Genomic DNA, 16,626 nt, shown 5'->3' on the forward strand with positions numbered 1-16,626 from the left:
AGACATTATGGCTAGCAATGGTGAGGGAAGTTCACTTTTAAGAGCAAGGAAGTGTTGTGAGGACAAATCCAAGATGTTTCTGGACATTCTCCATGAGTATTACAGCCATGGACTCCTGCAGATTGGGTACATTGGCTCATAGTATAAGGCTGGTGCCTGCAGTAGTTTGGCCATGGCTGTTAGCTGACCTACTGGCATTTCTTGTATAGGCAAACAATGCTATTTCCACTATACTGACATGAGTTAATGTATGCATGACATACTTTGCCAACAGAAGGATGAAATTAAGGTGCAACCACCACCTCCTCTGTACTATAAGTAAAAAAACATTTTTTTTCCTCTGACCAAATAACCTGCTACTGTATGCCACCATCCGAGTTTTCCTTATGCCTATCATATATATTTAGTTCTTGCAGAGATCAAAAGCAATAGCCAGATGCAAAGGAGCAGACTAAAACTCCTAAGAGAGTGCTTGGGTGAGTACACATGCAGTAAATTGTCTCTGTCATCATAGTAGCAGTCATAGTTATTAAAATAATTATGTATACAGAAGTACATCTGTCAGTACTGGCATAGCTCAAGGGCAGCAGTATGGCTGTGAATGGTAGAAGTGTGCTTCTGCATGCTTCTTCCTGTACAGGTAGACAAGTGGATGATCATGTTTAATCTAATCAGAGACTGTTAGGATGGCTATGAGATCAAGTCCTCACCACAAGAAAAATGTTCTTTTGCCATGGAAAACTATCTTGCTGTCCCACTAATACCAAGGCTCCACTAGGCAGTCCATATATGTAAGGTCCATAAGTAGTGGTTTGCTGGGCATTTCACAGTATGCAGTAAAAGTATTTGTCCCATATGTATTACCTGTGCATATTTATTCTGATTGGCATGTTTACTTTGTTAATGTAAAGTTTTATTATTATCAGAACTCAGATTGCATTATTGGCCACAATCAGAAATGTGGTACCTTGATAAATAGCTACGTTGTTGATATTCTTTTATATCAGTCTGCATGTGAGGCTGGCTTTTGGCATAGATCATCCCTCTACTTGTTATATTCAAGCAAGTAGGTCAGTAATATACCTGTTCAAATCCTACCATTAAAAGGTTATTATGCCTAACTGTATAAGTATCAGCAAATGCAATTTTCATTGTGTTTGTATTTCTCTTAACCCAATCTCTTTACTATCCTTCCTCTTTCATACATTTATTTGGTTTATCTTTTGTTTCCCTTCATGCTGTTATTGTTATATTTAGCAGCATAGTAACCTGCACCTACCCCATCAGCAAGGCCTGTAATTCCCCATAGGTGGCAGCAGTGGTGCCACTACAACCATGAGAGAAACAGAGCACATGTGGGTCCCAACCTGCCACAGTTGCCATCATATCTCTTTCCCTTACTGCACCCCCTGACTCAGGTAGCCCTGCTCTGGGAAGTAGTACAGTGTTACCTACTAGCAGCACTGCAAGTGGAGATGATACTTTTGTCACCCATCAGGAGCTAGCAGACCTTGTTGGTGAGATAACAGAAAGGATCTTGGATGCCTACATCAACTGCATGGAGATCATGTCTTGGCAAATCACTGAGTCCTTTCCCTGCCCAAAATTGATTCCATCTTCTGAAGCAGGGACCAGTGGTGACACTTCCTAGGGTGATAAGTAATCTCCCAGTTGGTCTAAGCTTGCAGAGACTGCATCTGTAAACACTCTCTTCAGTCTCACAACCCAGTGGTTCCTCTCCCTTTTGAGCGCATGATCACATTGTCTTCTATTTGTTTGCCTATCCTTCTATACCGTGTTTCCCTTCCCTCATTGTGTTACTCACAGCCTGTCAATCATGTCTCTCTTTTTCTGCTGCTTAACCTCCTTCTCTTAACAACCTCTTACTTCTCTGACTTCCTTCCTCAAGTGCTCCTTTTCTATAAATAAAAAAATGGGCACCTATCCCACTAAAAATACACCAGCCCACAGCTCTTATCTTTCCAGATACTTGGCAAATGTAAAGAGTGATTAGATATCATTGTCTGAGGTGTTTATCATAAAATGTGTAATTGTCAGACAGATCATTGAGGATCAAAGTCATTATATATGTACAGTATTTTTGATTTGTCCAGCATAACTGAAAAGGTTAAAAGTTGAGTCCTACCTACCTCCATCTTGAGAATACCTGATTTACTCATCTTGTGTGCTACCTTTTGCTTGCTTTCCTTTTTCATCTTTATCCTATAGTCCCATTTCCAATCTTTAATCTGCTCAAAAACTAGATATATCCACCAATGCAAAGGGCTTATAAAGCAAAATCAGCTTTCTGTGTTCATTTGTTGTACAGCTGGTCACAAAGAGCAAAGCTGATGCACATGTATAACTAATAAGAAATGGCATTTCTTATCCTATGGCAAAAATCAATCATGTCATTGATATCGCCATCAGTAGGGCAAATGAGCTAAGTGCTAATATCACCACTCAGATCTTAAGTACTATAAAACTGATATCTTTATTCTTGCTGTTTCTATGACTCAGTCTATTTATGAGGTGATTTGTACAGTGTAACTGTAGTGGATGGAAGGTTCTAATCCCTCAAGGGTTTATGATGTTCTACAGTGGTCAATTTGCAGTCTGCAAATATGCTACATTCCTCTGATATGTGTTTTATGACATGTTTTAGAGTGCTTCTGTGACTCATCTTGCTATTGCCATAGTTGAGCTACTATGACTAGAAAAGGCATAGGTTCAAATCCCTTGAGGACTACATTTCTTTTCTCTGTTATAATACTAAAGTGCTCCCATAACACACACACACACACGCGCGCACACACACACACACACACACACACACACACACACACACACACACACACACACACACAATACAGACAACAATAAACAGTGTCTGCAGATTTATCATTCTGGCCTCTAAAAGTAAACATCAGTTCTAAAAACTATAAACAGAACTGGTTTGCAGTCCTAGCATGTGTTACAGTATCCCTTGTGAAGGCTGCCAGCCTAGCTAGACAGAATTTTGTAAATAATTCTATGTCATTGTGTAAATATTAACATGATGCACAGGCTTGCTTCACAAATGTAAAGAAAACTGTGTTATATGTTGAGCTTTAAAAATGTAATCACAGTGCGCCCTGCTGGAAGAAAGCTGATAACTAAAGACTTTTACAACTGCATATGATCTCAAGCCCAGAGACAGGAAGTCTGGGCTAGGAAATTCTTTCTATTCTTCTAAGACATAGATAATTACTAGGTTTCACTTGTAAAGTGTCTTTTATTGCTGTGGCTTCCTGGCAGGTGCAGATCAAAAAATAAATGTTAAAATTTTCAGTTCTGTGAGCCTGGGAAACTTTTACAGAAGTGTCAAGAATTATGTAATCTGAAATAACTCAGCAGTAATGTGTATTGTCAATTTAAGGACTATCTGAGAAAGAAAGCATTGCATTTTTATTTGTCTTCAGAGCTGACAACAGCTCACCAACACTTTGCCTTGTAAGTAGAATTTAGAACAGTGATTTCTCTTATAGATAGAATATGGCCAGCTTAGTCTAGCTGTTTTCTATATTTATGCCAGACTATCCTACAATATTGTTATAAATTATTTTCCTGTGATTTCTGAACTCTCTGTTAGCATTGTGTTGAACTGACAAGTAGTGTCTTGTGTTTTTATTATTTATTATTAAATATTTTAAACATTTTAACTATGGCTGGTTTGTGTGTAGACATATTTAAGCTCTTAAGCGTACTTGCATGTATTTGGTGATACTGTATAAGCCACTCCAATAGCCTTAGCCCTGGGTTACACTTACTATTTGGATAATAGTAATAGCACACAGTGGAATTGGTCACCCTTTGGGAAGGGCCTTATAGTAGGAGATAAGTAGTGGTTGGTGGCAGTTATTTCTACCTTATAGTCTGGGCAGGAGGGCACATTGCTGGTGAACCTGTGCCAGCCTTCCCCAGGAGTGTCTGTGTGTTTGTATATAATTCATATCTCAAAGTGTGTGTGTGTGTGTGTGTGTGTGTGTGTGTGTGTGTGTGTGTGTGTGTGTGTGTGTATGTGTGTGTGTGTGTGTGTGTGTGTGTGTCAACCACTTGGGCAGGGACATAAAGCACTCTTTGGACAGAGAGGGTGCTGGAGGTTTTGGCTTGACCACTCAGCTGAGATCTGTACCCTATAGCTGTGCCAGTGGGGAGTCTTATTGGGGATCTGGAGAGAAAGGGACAAACCAGCCCCAGACTGACTGTGATCTCTGCATGCTCTTAAGAGAACTTGTACTTTACTGTGTGTGTACTTGTTATCCTCTCAATGTGGACGCCCCTCACTGGTGCTAGTGGTGAGGATTGAGGCTCCTTGATTACTCGGCCAGTGGCCGGGCATCACTTCCCTCACCACCTGTACTGATAAACTGTTGCAGTACAGTGAATGTTCCTCATTGGCCAATAAGCTAACAACTAGAGGCTTTCCATACTATCTCCAAACACAAAATAGTACTGTCCCACTGCATGACACCATTCAGCCTTTCAGTGTGTTACAAGAGCTTTAATAAAACTGTTACAGTTGAATATGAACATCTACCTACTGATATGAGAAAATGAACAAAGTGCCTCCTATCAAGGATGAAGCTCTTAGAACTTTCAAAGCAAACACAAAGCTATACCTTCTTTAAAACAAAGCAACACTAGCTAATTAGCTTTAACACCTGTCTTTATTAAAAAAGGGCCATTTCATGAGAAAATATAAAAACATAACTTTTATTTGTAAACATTTTATAAAGATAAAGTGATTGTTATATCCCATAGAGGTAGCAGCACTTCATATATGTAGTCAAGCAATTATTTGAATCACTTAGCTGTATAAATGCCTTACTACAGGCAGTTCCTGGGAGAGCACATGACTTACTTGTAAATGACTTTCACTGGAATACTTCAATAACATTTAACCTGGCATGCAGCCTATAATGGTGAAGCATGTCTTCATAATAAAACACAATGGCAGGGCTGTCTCTGAATCAGAAACTTTCCACAAAATTGTACACCTCATGTATATCTCGTGGTAACCTTTCTGAATTAGCATCTGTGCGTTTCTTCTGATATGTTTATTCTTTGCACATTTATCATCCACTATTCATTTTATTTATCAATCCTTGACTGGGTTAGTCCCACTAGGCTAGTGGTCTGTTTTCAGGGGAGACCCAAGGTGGTATTTATGCAACTAGTGGGAAATTTGGTCAGGGCATCAGGGAACTTCCCCTTCCCACTTCAACAGGTACAATGGGATCTTTTACATCCCCCTAAGCTACTATTAACTGAAGCAGATGGTGCCTTGGTTTAATATCTCATCTGAAGGGCAATGCACTTAGGAGTACAGTACACCTCCTTATATTGCATAGTAGTTTCCGTAAACCATCTACCTGGTGTAGGAATAGAACTCACAGCCTTCTGCAGCAAATGCATGTATGCTACCTTCTGTGCCACTATCCACAATTCCCTCTGTCCTACTGATCATATTGGCAGTCTTCACAATGGAGATATTACAAAAGTAAAATTAATGCAATATTTCTGCATTATTTGCCTTGTACCATTGTCCCAGGTCTTGGATGATGGGTAATACTGTAGCTCATTAGTAACTATACACATTCTAGAATCAAGAATTCACACCTTCACAGAAAATATTTCAGAAACCACTGTCTAGTCATACTAAGTACATAACAGTGAGTGTTATGTGTGCTCAGGTAACTTTGGTTTCCTGATTTCTGCTGCATTTAATGGCTGACTAGACATCAAGTGAAAGGCTTAAGATATACAGGCTGACAGAAAGTAAAAGAAATTATTTTAAAATATAAAATATAATGACAGAGAATCCAAGGAGTGTTAAGCATGTGGGCAATGACTACATTAGAGACACTGAATTCAGAAACATTTCATTCAGTGTTTCCAGTAAAACCTGACTGCAAACAGCAAACAATATCTGCAAGGAACAGTCTAAGATGGGGTAGCTTGATTTTGAGGATATGGATTTGTTGTGTTGTTTGTGAGCGTGAGTGTGTGTGCTTTCTCCAAGCTGTTTTTTTCAAACATGCCTGTACTGACTAAATCTGATTTAAAAGTCTAATAAACAGTGTAAAGTACAGGCTAGTGGTTCAACCAGACAAGAACTCTTCTTTCCCCCTTAAAATTATTCCAGGTCCCATTCTGGCATTTGGGATAGGCACAGCTACTGTTTAGTAGATCATTCCATAAATTTGGTACACCCACCAGTGCACTCTAACATAAGGAGTAAAATGTACATCAAAATGCGTTTCAGAGCACATCACTAGAAATTCTGCAGCACAGACACTCTGCATGGAACATACCTTATTACTTTCTCCCCTTTTTTACTCAACATGTATGATGCCTGCTTTACTACATCTAATGATAGTTACTTTAGATCACTGAAGCATATCCTAGCTAACTGCTTATAATTATCATAAAAGCCATCCTGAAAATTATGTTAACCAGCAGGTTTAATTCTCTGAACTTTTTACTAAACATAGCCTTACCTGAACTTGTTTTCTGAAACTCACTTAGGGGAGCGCACTGTTTCCACAGTCAGGTTATCGCACTTTACAACTCCGAAGCAGAAGGCCACTTCGTCATGGTAACCTGTTAGGAAAATGAAATCAAAGACTTTGTAGAGCTTGTGCTAAAATTAGGATATATTTATCAGCCTGAAAGAAACCCTTTCAATATTGCACTGCATTCTAAACTAAAGCAAGAATGAAAAATGTAGAGAAGAAACTAAGAAATGGAGATCAGCAAATATTGCAGATGCTTTTCCTAGGATTACTCTGCAGAAAAGAAAAACACTTAATAGAATTTCAGTTTATAAAAAGCTTCTTTTTTTCAAACACCTTTACTGAATTATCACTTGTGACATAGGCAAATGTACATTCATATAAAAGTAATCAAACTATATTAACATAACAAACATTATACTTCGCATATATTGCAATATACATCATATATACCTATGCAATATTACATAAAATATTCAAGTCCTGCCTTTTTTTTAAACAATAAACATCTTTATTAAACCATCACTTGTTACATAGGCAATCATACATTTATATAAATGAAAACAAACCATACCTACACAATCCTAGTTGCAAGCATTGCATTTTAGATCACAAACCATATTGACACACTTCCAGTTGTAAACATTATACATCACTTATAGTCTACCCAATCTTTCTTGGTCAAACATCACATAGCTTATTTAAGTCCTGACGGCTTTTAGACCTCATTTCTCCCCTGTATGTATTGCTCCCACAATTCCCATTTTTCCTATGATGTTTGTACCTACCCTTTTCTAAAGATCTCAATTCCAGTTGTTTTATCTCTGTTCACTACTTCTAGTATAGTTGGTTTGGACTTTGATTTCCATTTTCTAGTAATTGCTTTTTTGGCAGCCACCATTATTAGACACAGCAAGGCCTTACCATGCCTAGGCAATTCTGATTCTGTATCATAGCTCAGAAAATTCACCTCTCTCCTCAGACCAATCTGCCCACCCAGCATCTCCGACAATGCATCCCGCAAGGAATTCATAAAGTCTGCCAATAAACTACACTCCCAGAAAAAATGTTCCCAGTTATCTCTTTCTTCCCCTTCGCACCTCCAAAACTTACTGTCTGCCTGAGGAAAAAATTCTGTGGAGTCTACTTGCAGTATAAAAATATCTATGTCAACATTTCCAGGCAAAAATCCTAAATCTTCTAGATTCTGTTGCATATTTGGCAGCCATACATATATCTTCCCATTGTTTCTTTATGAATTGCTTATCCAATCTGTCTTCCCAATCCTTTCTAACCTCCTCTGATTGATTCTTACAGTTATCATGGAATATTTGATATGCTCTACTAATTATTCCTTTTTTAATGGCAGCTTCTGTTCTAGATTCTATTTAAATATTTACCAGTGCTGGTCTTCTTTTGTTTAGGACCCCCCCTCCCCCATTTCTTTCTCTTTGCCTATACTCTGATATCAATTTCTGATAGAGAAGGCAATCTATAACCTGCAGTCCAAATACATTCTTGGTGTCTTCCCACTCTATCATCTTTCCTTCTCTAGTTATTTGCTCCCAATACCTTGATTCCTTTTACAGTTTTCTCCAATAAATTCTGGCCCCCTCTTGCCTATTGCCTGTATCTCTAATTGCAGTCATTCTTATCGGCAGAATCTACTTTCTGCATTCCCGTGTTGGTTTAGTTCTTAGCATACAGATATAATATTCTGCACGATTACTCTTATTCTCCTTAAAGGACTGCATCCAAAATCCCAGTCTCTCCTTGTTTCTTCAGCTTACCCCATGTTTCATCATCATCCCTTTCCAATTTGAATTATAATTTTCTACTTGTGCTGTGTATAGGAGTCTTAACTGTGTAGCTCTGAAATATCCCTTCAAATTGGTAATCGCAGTCTGCCCTGTTCTACTGGAAGAATCAGCTTATCCCACTTGGCTCTTGCCACCTTCCCCTCACAGATAAAGTCCTTCAGCTCTTTATTAATTGCTACTCACCACTTCCCCTCTGGTTGATAAAAATATGCCTGACCTGTGTAAGAAGCTTCTTCTTGTCAGAGGTTTGCCTAACTCAAGCACCCACTCTGTGTCACATTCATGAATGAACACACTCAGACACATGCAAGCACACACAAATCTGCTTACTCAAAGATATGAAAAATCAGTCCAGGCCACCAGTAAAAACGTAGAAACATTATATAATTCCAATAAAATAAGCAGATGAGCGCTTTCGTCTCCTACAAGACTTCATCAGATAAAACTTAAAAAGTGCTGCCATACTTTATATAGAAATCACTGCTGCTATTAATTAAGTCCAATTAAAATTTTTAAAGCACCATGCTGTAAATTCAATCCTTGTTACCTTCAATATTTGTCTAAAATGTATATTTAATATCATATTGAGTACTCCATGTGCAAACATTGTAAAAATATCTAAAATTCTATACAATACATAGAAAATGTGCAGTATTGTTTCATACCCTATGTGCTTTGGCTGTCAATACTGGCTTTATACTAACATATTCGTTTAGACCAGGAAAAACATTAGCCCTCAGTCTTAATTGCCATTTTAATTCCTTATTTAACAGTCCATTTTTCATGTCACCTCCCCTATTATTATGTTTAACCGTATCAATAATTCCAAACCTAAAACCCTTGAAAGCCTGACAGGAAACAGAGTGTTTGTACAAGGCACTAGTGTCCTTACCTATTCTTATGTCGTATAAATGTTCTCCCATTCTTTCTTTCAATGTTCTTTCAGTCTTCCCTATATAGAATGCTTTGCATTCTATACAGACGGCCAAATAGACTAACATTCTGGTGTTACAATTACCCTTGCAAAATTTCACTAAACTGTTAAGTCCATTGTTCAAGTGTATACTATCCTCCTTGTATATGTGTGAACAAAAATTACATCTGCCACATCCATTGGTTGCCTTTTTTATTTTAACCTGTTTTTCCGTCTTTTCGAACAATCTTTTGAAATTCTTTCCTGTCTTGTATGTAAAAGTAGGTTGTTTACCCACTACCTCATACAGTTCTCTGTTCATTTTAAGCAAACTCCAGTTAGCTCTAACGATTTGGGTAAAAATGTCAGTAAATGTATTGTATTCCGTGACACATGTCCCCCGAAACTTATTACTTTGTTGTATATTCAGTTTGTTCTCTCCAGAAACAATGCTTTATATCTATTTCCCCAGCCTTTATATACCTCATCCAATGTTTTCCATACCAACTCCTTGGGGTAACCCCTTTCCAGAAATGTATTTCCTAAAAAAATAAATTCACCAGCTAAATCCTTAAATTCAGAGGTCATCCTGGCTATTCTGACTGCTTGCCCCTTGATTAAACTTCTTTTTTGAACCCAAGGATGGTTGCTATCATAATGTAAATACCCATTGCACCAGGTGTCTTTTCGGTATATATTAGACTTGAATCCATTGTGAGTCTTCGTTATAGCTTATAGCTTACTCAAAGATGTGGGAAATTTCCTGCACTCAGATCAAGGCTACAACAAAGATATTCCTATTCCATGAAATGTAAGAATTTCTCAAGAACAACCTGCATCTCTGAAAAAAAGTGACTTGCCCTGTCTAATACTACAGTAATTTCTCATGTCTGTCTAAATCACTACAATAAACTTCACATCAAGAAATACAAAAGTAAGTCACATACCTTGTTGTACGAAAGACTGATCCAATCCAATATGCTCACAACTATATAGGATCATAGGAGGTTACAAGGCTAATGGCCCTGGGGCCTTTACAAGCCTAGCCAAGAGTTTATCCCCAAAAAAGAAACCTCGGTCATCACCTGTTGCCCCTGGCAATGAGGGATAAAGGTGGAAACCCTGGGACAAATCTGTTTCCCATCCACTCATTAAGGTTGCGCTTGAAGAGGGTCAGCAAGGTACTCTGTTTGACATGTATGGGAAGTCTGTTCCACAGATGGGGCAGCCTCTGGGAGACAAACCTGTCTCTCTAGCAGGTTTTGTTGATGTCATGTATTAAATTTAGGCCTTTCAAGTGGGTAATGCATGAGGAGTTATACTTACGGATATGGAGCATCCCTAGTAGGGCAGGGTCTAATATTGCCTTGTAGGCGAGACACAGATCACCTCTGAGCAATCTATATGATACCGTGTAGAGTGATAGTGATTTGATTAAAAAACAAAATCGCCCAAAAGAGTGGAAACTGTAACATAATAACAAAGAGAAAATAAAAACACCACCAGAGTGGTGTGACCACAGTCAATGAAATGAAACAACTTTAATGATGAATATCACCAAGCGCTTTCACCCTGTAACCTTAGGACTTTATCACAGTAAATTAACTACATTAAACCCATAATTAAATACTTAAAATCACATCACATGATGAGTTAATGATGCAGTTCCTTTGCCATAGCTTAACTTAAATAATCACAAAAAAACAAAACGGAACCAGCAACTATAAAGGAATCCAATGTGTAGATAAAAATCGAACCTCTTTATTGGAACAAAATTATTATAACATTCATCAGACCGGTTTCGGCTGGCAACAAAGCACAGCCTGCTTCAGTGAAAAAACATGAAATGCATAATATTGCAGTTTAAATACTAAATGTGCGTATATCTCATTGGTCCATTCAAAAATTCTCATTTAATCCAGGTGAAAACAAAGCACCTAATTTAGTGATCCATTTCTTTTCTTTGGTATCTAAAATAGAGTGCCAACCAGTCTTATTCAATTTGTTGCCCTTGATCACATCTATAATAATAAAAGAAAATTTGGCAGTATTGTGTTTCAGAGTGTGTTTATATGAAGCACTGTTGATTTTCCTAGTTTTAATATTGCTTATGTGTTCTGATATATGCAATCTCAAAGGCCTCGATGTCTGGCCAACATAAAAAGACCCACAACTACATGTGGCCAGATAAATAAGCCACTCACTGCTACAATTTGCAAAAAAACTGAATATCATAAACTTTAGAGCAATTCCTACTTGTAAATTGGTTAGATTTCATAATTTTGTCACAAATGACACAAAAGGCAGGATTTGCTTACCTATAAATATAGGGAACAGGGAACAACACAGCCAATCAGGCTAGTCACAACATATGCTAGAAATTCAGAAGTACTTATAAATAGTATTAAGAGAAATTGGAATATTTTATTAAGCCACCCAGATTTATCTGACATAATACCTGAAAAATGTTTATTTTCTTTTCGAAAAGAAAAGAATTTAGCTTCATGTTTTAGTCATTATAAACATACACACTCTTCTGGTATTATACAATCAACACAGACTACCTTAACTGGTGAACATCTTGTTGGATGTTTCCCTTGTGGGCATTGTGTCAATTGTGACAAAATTATGAAATCTAACCAATTTACAAGTAGGAATTGCTCTAAAGTTTATGATATTCAGTTTTTTGCAAATTGTAGCAGTGAGTGGCTTATTTATCTGGCCACATGTAGTTGTGGGTCTTTTTATGTTGGCCAGACACCGAGGCCTTTGAGATTGCATATATCAGAACACATAAGCAATATTAAAACTAGGAAAATCAACAGTGCTTTATATAAACACACTCTGAAACACAATAATGCCAAATTTTATTTTGTTATTATAGATGTGATCAAGGGCAACAAACTGTATAAGACTGGTTGGCACTCTATTTTAGATACCAAAGAAAAGAAATGGATCACTAAATTAGGTGCTTTGTTTTCACCTGGATTAAATGAGAATTTTTGAATGGACCAATGAGATATCAGCACATTTAGTATTTAAACTGCATTATTATGCATTTCATGTTTTTTCACTGAAGCAGGTTGTGCTTTGTTGCCAGCCGAAACCGGTCTGATGAATGTTATAATAATTTCTTTCCAATAAAGAGGTTGGATTTTTATCTACACATTGGATTCCTTTATAGTTGCTGGTTCCATTTTGTTTTTTTGTGATTATTGGAGTATTTTGGTGCCGTGCAACGTTCCTCGTGCAGGAGGTTGTATTTGACTGTATAGCTTAACTTAAACCACAAACTTTAAAAACTATCTCATACACATTTATGTTTATAAACCTCCCACTAAGCAATGCTTTATATCATTCTTAAAAAAAGACATAATCATAAAACAAAGAATAACATGAAGTAAATAAGTGTGAACTTTTAATAAATTTCCAGTGCTTGTATTTTATACCTTGCATTTAATATATACAAATCAAATCTGCACTGCTTTTAATTTCAACACAGAACTTAAAGAAATACTGTCATTAATACCAGGGAAAGTTGTAGCATTGGTCCTGAGCTGCCAATCTAATTCCAACTTTTCCAAATAAGTTTTCAAGTCACCACCTCTACCATAATCAATTACCCTGTCGATAATAAAAAATATAAACTTTTTAAAACTGTTACAACTCACAGAGTGACTGTACAGTGCACTTTCATTCTTTTTCCGATTAATGTCCCTAACATGTTCCAAAATTCTTTCTTTTAATTTTCTAGTGGTTTTGCCTATGTAAAAAACTGGCAAGACAAACACATGGCCACATATATCACCATTTTAGTGTTACAGTTACAGTGGCCAGGACATGGCATTAGTATGATGGTTCCCTTCTAGCATCACATAAGGGCCTGTATTGATGTATTTACAAGCTCTACACATGTTACACTTTGACATGGTAGATCTAAGTCTTTTGTTGTTACAAGGTTTTTCAAACCAATTCTTTAAGTTTGCACCCCTGGTAAAAGTGGTTCTTGGTTTAGTACCTAAGATGTTTTTTAGGTCCGAACCCAAAACCAAGTCCATGTATTGTTGACCATGTCTCTAATTTTCAGTGCTTTGTTGTTGTAAGGGAGAACCAAAACAATGTCCGACATAGTGCTGTGTCTTGTGTCAAGAGTAAACCCATGGTCAGTGGATAAAATGGGGGTAAACCTGTCCTTTCTTCTTTCACAAATTTAATTTCTAATTCTAATTAGAAATTTGTTGGGGTACCCTCTTTCTTTGAACATTCCTACTAGGGTGTACATCTCCTCCTTAAATTCACTGTCATCACTAGTCAGTCTCGAGATCCTGATCATCTGAACTTTAACTACACTTTTCATTTGGTGCTTTGGATGACAACTGTCATAATGAATCAGTGAGTTAGAGTACATGTCTTTTCTGTACACCCTAGAGTTCAATTTATTGTTAATTTTTTCCCAAGTCAGTGAGTTGTCTAAAAAATCTATCGTATCTTTCCCGGTTTTATGGGTAAATTTTAAAATGTTGTGGTGTTATTTAAATATTGCATAAAGTCAACAAACTCACTGTCTGTACCCCTCCACAGGATGAGAATATCATCCAAAAACCTTAACCATGTGATGACTTTATTATAAAACTTTGATGAAAGACCAATTTCTCCTCCCACTGTGCCATATATATCCTCTAAAACATCTCCTCAATCACAGGCAAAGGCATCAAAGAGATTTGACCTTGTTCACTGCCTTGTCTACATGTTGGCACTGCTTACATGTCCTGCAGTACCCTTTTACATCCCTTCCAATACCAGGCCAATACAAGTTCTGCATAATACGTTTCTTGGTATGTTTTATGTCCATATGATCTGCAAAAGGAATGTCATGGGCTATGGCTAGAAGTGCCAGACAATAGGCTCATGGCACTACTAACTGCTATATTACCTCCTCCTCTAGCCATCTCTCAGGGGTCCACTCTCTGCACAGTAATCTTTTTTTCCAGTATACAGACTCCCCTTTTCTTTGAGAATCAGGTGCCTCTCTAGCTACCTTCCACAAGCCTCTTAGTGTGGGGTCTGAGAACTGAGCTTGTCTCAGCTCTACTTTTGTGACTCTTCCCAGCTACCCTGGGAAGTCTGGTATCCTCTGACAACGGTTTCTCGCTGTCAGCCTGAGTACTACCACTGACCTCTACCCTTGCAGTCAATCTGTCCAAAGGAGCATTAGTACCTACCAACAACTGTGGCTCACCTGCAGGCTCACTGCCAAAGGGTAGCTCCCTCTCTGAATTAGCCACATCACCAGCCTTGGCTTCAGGTTTGGTGTCTGTCTGGGCCTCCCCCAGGCTACCAGACCCACATGCCTGTCTCCAAGCCACACTCAATGTAACTGCATGTACACAAGGTACTGCATTATCAAAATCTTTCTCTTTCAAGACATCGGCAGGGATATCCTCAATCCTCAAATACACCTACTTGCTTGCTTCCTTTCCACCCTCCCAGTCAAGGTGAACTCTTGCCAAAGGCATTTGGAATGGGATCCCTCCTAATGCTCTGACTGGAGTGGAATGTCCAAGCAAGTACTGCTCCTCTTTAACCATTGCAGGCTTCAAAATGGTTACATCAGAGGCTGTGACACGCTTATCAGTGGCCTGTTTTCATCCCCTAAGATGGGATATAATCTCTTGTGATAGTTTTGTACCCCTGTTGTCTCCAGACAACTTAAATAGAGTTGGGAGGGTGGCCTAATGGTTAAGGTGTTTGCCTTACAAACACAAGGTACATGGTTTGAGTCTCACAAGGGATAATTGGCTTGGCTCACAAGGGCAATTAGCCTAGTACTATTAGGGGTTGGATGGGTGGCCTAATGGTTAAGGTGTTTGCCTTATAAACACATGGTGCAAGGTTTGAGTCTAACAAGGGACAATTGGCTAGGCTTACAATGGCTCACAAGGGCAGTTAGCTTAGTACTAACCTATGAACCTATGAACACTGGTATACTGCTATTCCCACTTGCTGGCTCCCCCACCTTTGGTTCCCCACTTTGCCTCCATGGACATCTATATGCTATATGGCCCCACTAGCTACATTTAAAACACTTAACCCTTGATCCTGCTGGTGTACCTGAACTAGTGGCTTCCCCAGTTACTGGTGGACTCTGTTGGGGTGGTTTAGGCTGCCCATCATGGATTCCCTAATATTCATGTTCAGCACTGGGTATTCCTTTTCTGTACAGTGATGCCCTGCTTGACAAGTACAGATCCCCCTTTTTCCACAACTCCTCTGCTGTGTTAAATTCTCTATTTGCCAACTAGATTATCATGTCCGTAGGCAAAATGCTAAGGGTTTGTTCCCTCACCAAAAGATCTGCCAGCCCTTTGAAACTGGTGATCTGATACCCACTCACCCACCTACGAAAATAAGTGCTTAATTCAGCAATATTATCACACACACTTTCATCTGCCTTGTGTCTACGCATACAAAACTTTTTTTTCTGTAAGCTTCAGGTGTTAACTTAAAACATTCTAGTAAACAATATTTGACTTTTTCATAGTTTAAACAATCAATATCAGACAATTTAGAAACTGCATTTACAGCTTTACCATGGAGTAAGGGGGTTAGGAACTGTACCCAGAGCCCTTGGTCAACATTATACTGTTTATGTAACCTTTCAGATATATGAATAAATCTATCAAAATTATCATTCTCTGTAAATTCTGGAAGACATTTACTGCCCTTTATTGCTTCTGGGGTTGCATTATTCCCTTCCCCATTACCTCCATGACCCTGATGAACAAACAGTCAGCATCTCCCGCTCATGTTGATGCTGCTTCTCCTTTTATTCAGCCTCCAAATGCCACACTCTCTCTGCTGATTCTAATTCTAAATGTTTGGTCTCCAGTTCAAGTCACTTTAACTCCAAACAGATTTTTAAGTCCTCTGAGGAAAAGTTGAAATGTCCTGTTTCTGAGGGCTGCAAATTGCCATCACCAGACTGTTTATCCTCCTGGACACTGATCTGAGCTGTGACTAAGGCTGAAATAATTTCTTCTTTAGTCAGGTTGGCATATACCAGTCCTTTGGCTTTGCACATTTTGGCCAGCTGGTTCTTTGTTAATTTGCCATAATCCTCTGCTGACATTTTTTGCCTGCTCTCCCTGACTAAACTAAACTAAAAAAATAAATAAATAAATAAATAAAATGGTTGTGATATGAAACTCTGAACATTTACCACATGGCTACTGAGGGAATGCACACCTTTAGTGACAACTGCTTACAGGCTACAAAACTTCAATATCTCACCACTGCCACCAATATGTGACATCCCCACTCTGGACCAGTCATCAAG

The 16,626-nt window shown here is 38.2% G+C and overlaps 1 protein-coding gene across 2 annotated transcripts in view; it reads right to left on the reverse strand.

The window, feature by feature from the left end:
* RAB27B (RAB27B, member RAS oncogene family) overlaps window positions 1–16,626 on the reverse strand; it is a 2,233,495-nt gene that overhangs the window by 713,154 nt on the left and 1,503,715 nt on the right. For both annotated transcript variants that reach the window (XM_044075084.1, XM_044075069.1), the window contains one exon: window positions 6,543–6,645. The gene's annotated coding sequence lies outside the window, so the exon portion shown is untranslated. The remainder of the gene's footprint in view (window positions 1–6,542; window positions 6,646–16,626) is intronic.

The sequence above is a fragment of the Protopterus annectens genome, chromosome 1.part1, assembly GCF_019279795.1.
Source record: "Protopterus annectens isolate FY-2018-M chromosome 1.part1, PAN1.0, whole genome shotgun sequence".
Classification (NCBI taxonomy): domain Eukaryota; kingdom Metazoa; phylum Chordata; order Ceratodontiformes; family Protopteridae; genus Protopterus; species Protopterus annectens.